The sequence below is a fragment of the Embiotoca jacksoni genome, unplaced genomic scaffold (genome assembly GCF_022577435.1).
Source record: "Embiotoca jacksoni isolate LCO1_2020_lvr unplaced genomic scaffold, fEmbJac1.0.p SCAF_7, whole genome shotgun sequence".
In the NCBI taxonomy this organism is placed as follows: domain Eukaryota; kingdom Metazoa; phylum Chordata; class Actinopteri; family Embiotocidae; genus Embiotoca; species Embiotoca jacksoni.
In genome coordinates, this window is record NW_027185425.1 from 18,240,180 (window position 1) to 18,243,880 (window position 3,701).

Consider the following 3,701-nt stretch of genomic DNA (forward strand, 5'->3'; position numbering starts at 1 on the left):
TGTACACCTCTTATAGCTCTGAGATCCCCACCTCACCGCCCGGCAGCTCTCTTAGACCCGTGCGTTTACGTCAAAGCTGCGCTTTTATCCGAACGAGGAAGTCAACGGCGAATGGCAAGGAGATGTTTAACTTTATAGGAAGAGTCCTCGTGGGATCTTTGGCTTTCAATACTTAATAAAGACAACAAAAACAACTTATTTATAACTTATAACATTTGGAAGAGTAAGCAAACAAGCAATGTGACACTGGAGCATCATTCATTTTGTCTCCAGCTGTTCACCAACTTAAAATTGGCTGGCTGAAATATAATTTGTTTTCAAGTAGTGAAAACAATTAGCCCAGCAGACAACCAACAAACGACTCCAAAATTTATGGGTGTGTAATAGGGATTCACATTGTTTTCAACCACCCGGGACAAAAACTAAAATCTGGAAAATGTAGTTTAAAAACTGAAATGTAAACAATATGACGACATAATAAGGAATTTACAGAAAACCATGTCAATATCATACTTCTTGATCTACATCAGTGGATGGAGTTTGTCTTTTTCCAAAACAACAACAACAACAAAAAAAATGCAGATTTCAAATGTTTACTTTTTTAGCACTTTGATGACTGAAATGTCCATGCTGACCAAGAATTGCATGTAACAGAATGTTTTGGCAGTTTGAAACCAGTTGTGACCTAAACACTGACATGCATTGCTCCTTAAAGTATGCTTACAGCAGATTGCACTCTACTATTAGCATATTATGAGGTTTAAAGTGCTCAAAAAATGGAAATGTAAAAATACAGGCCCTTGACAAGCTTCAGATTTATTTACATTTTTCTTTAGCTAAAACCCTCAAAAACTGTGAATCCTAATTTCAGGACCGGAGCAAACTTCTGGCCTATGTTTTGTTTGAACTTGGTGCTCTGGCTCAGCATGTTGTACTAACCACACACTTGTGGGGCTGAAAAATAAAGCCAACACTCAGTTTTCTTAATTATGTATCTGTCACAAATTTCATTAGTTCTTTTATATGTTTTCTTTTATTCATTATCTGATCTTTACTTTTAACTGTGGCATCTGTAATTTTACTTGTCGACTGTGAGTTGAATTGTTTTCCAGATCTTTCTCCGTGAAACTCTTTCTAATTTCAATTGTTGACAGTGAGTTATGGATTTGATTGTTTTCCAGCTCTCTTGTATTGTCTTTGTTTGTGAAGCACTTTGTGACAGTAGTTTTTGAAAGTGCTACATAAAAAAATATATTTTGCTGAAGTGGATAAAGCCCTGCTGCTGATGCAGTGTAGTAAGAGTTGTACTTGACATGGTGGTGAAGTTTTGTTTTTGGCTCTCACTAAACTGATTGCCACCATATTTTTAAGTTGCCATTTACTGCATCTGTCAGTGAGGACTGACCTTTTTCCTAAAAGCACATCATTTACAATGTCCTATCTGACCAAATTCAAACGTTTTATGTTCATTTCCTCATTGCTTCTTTTAAATGTTGTTCTTCCCTGACATCAAATCTGCCAGCCCAATCCTTATCTCACTTCCCCTCTCTTTGAAGTACACATTCACATTTATTTTCACAACCAAACAATGATTTACCAAAAGGTTGTCATAATGTCGATGGAGCTAAAAGCTTCTGCCTCCTGCACCTTCCTCACATGCTGTAGTTCACAGTGAAATGGTGTTCATAGGCAGTCAACTTAAGCTCAGTGCAATTACACCCGCTATCTCTGCAGTAAATGCTGCTTTTCCAGGGTCATTATGTACTCTTAAAGCAACAGCAGCTTCAGGAAACACACTTTCTAGTTTTTACAACATGTTTGCTTTGGGATAATTTCGCTCATCATAAATCCTTTCAATAAAAATAAAATAAAAAAAATGTTACACAGGGTTTGTGCTTGACATCTGCCTTTAAAATGATTTTCTCTTCTGCGCCACATGCAGAAAAGAGTCTTTGTCATGCAGCCTATAGTGCTGCGCATTTACACATCACTTCCCATCTGCACAGTCCTTCTGAAGAATTGATTAAAGTAATCTAGAAGTTCAGCAGAACAGCAATTGCAACGCACTTGCCAGGGAGGACAAAGGCTCATTGATCCTGGATGGTGTCCAGTTGCTCATTAATGCTTCCTCTGATTCCCCCCTGGAAAATGAAGCGCCCAACAGATGTACTACCAGCGATGGAATAGCTATTAGGAGCTTTATATTCATGTGAAGCCATCTTAGGTCCCCCCTGCATCCTCCCATTCATGTTCTCCCGTGACCACAGTGACCGAATCAGTTGGTCACCTTCGCCGACAACATGCATGTGTCTGGGTGTAATGTGCATCACTAACTCCTGCTCTCCTGACTCCCTTCATGCCATTACGTATAATTGAACTAGCTGTTCCTCCAGTAAGCCTCCTGGCCTTTTAATTAGAGTCAAGTTTTTCTCTCTGTAGTACACTTTTCATTTACTTTATGCTCAATGCAGTTCCCAGAGTGCAGACACTTCCCAACACCACCTCAATTCTTAATTACATTGAGGGGAAAGGGCTTACAAACACTCATTGAATATGCTGCTTGTGCCTTTCTCCTTCCTTACACCTGCATTTTTCATTCACTGAGTTTTTAGTGATTACATACAGTCTATGAGTAGTAACTGAACAGTCACACTGGGTGGTTAAAAAGTGGTCAATAAAAACTGGAAATTTAGGTAGAAGATATTTACTGTTCACTCCATTTGCAACTGACCAATGGAAACTCAGTTCACCATTTGTGAAACTACTCTGCAGCCTTTCAAATATATATACATAAAGATTGACGACATGTCACCGCCTCCACGCACTGTACAAAAGTGAAGCCATCTTGTTGACATCCTTTGCACCCAGGGTGGTTGCCGTAGTGACCGAGGGGTAGAGAAATGGTATCGAGGTCCCATCTGCTGCCCCGCCCGAATCTAGGCGCACACACTTTGAATTTCATGTCACCCAGCCGGCGCGATCTTGACTGTCGTGGATGCTCTCTGTATGTAGCTTAGTCTTAATTCTTTCAAACTGTTGACTCTTAACTCCAAACTCATCTTTAGTTAATGAAAAAAAGGATTTACACACTAGTTCATGATAACAGGGGTAGTGACAAGCATCTAACGTTGCCTTTTTCTTGCCCAAGAGCATTATGGGTAATGAAGTCCTTTGACGCAACATAAGACTTTTAACCTTTCAAATCATATTCTGTCATCATTACTCCACAAATCAAACATTTAAATGAAAGGAATAGTTTTCTTTTAACTCAATATTTCACACTTTAAGTGTTTACATGAATTATCAATTTATTAAAATTTACACAATAACATAATTTTCATCAAAATAAAGTCAAAACATTGTGAACATGAAAATGATTAACCCTCCAGCTAGATAGATAGATAGATAGCTACGTACCAACTATTTTTTTCCACAGATTAGTTTTGTGATAGTTTCAGCATTACTTACCTCAGAAGTTAGCTTTAAAAACGCCAGCTTAACTTAAGAACTCCCCGTCAACCCACAGAATATCAGTTAGATCAACAAACAATGTGGTAAAAAGTACTTAACAAAAGAAAAACCATGTTTCGGAAAAACTTGTTGGAATCTTTAATTTGACTCATGTCCCATCTGCAAACATGGAGCGGGGTTGGGATTCATAACCAATACTTTAACCAGCCATCAGGGGGTGATAGAGATGT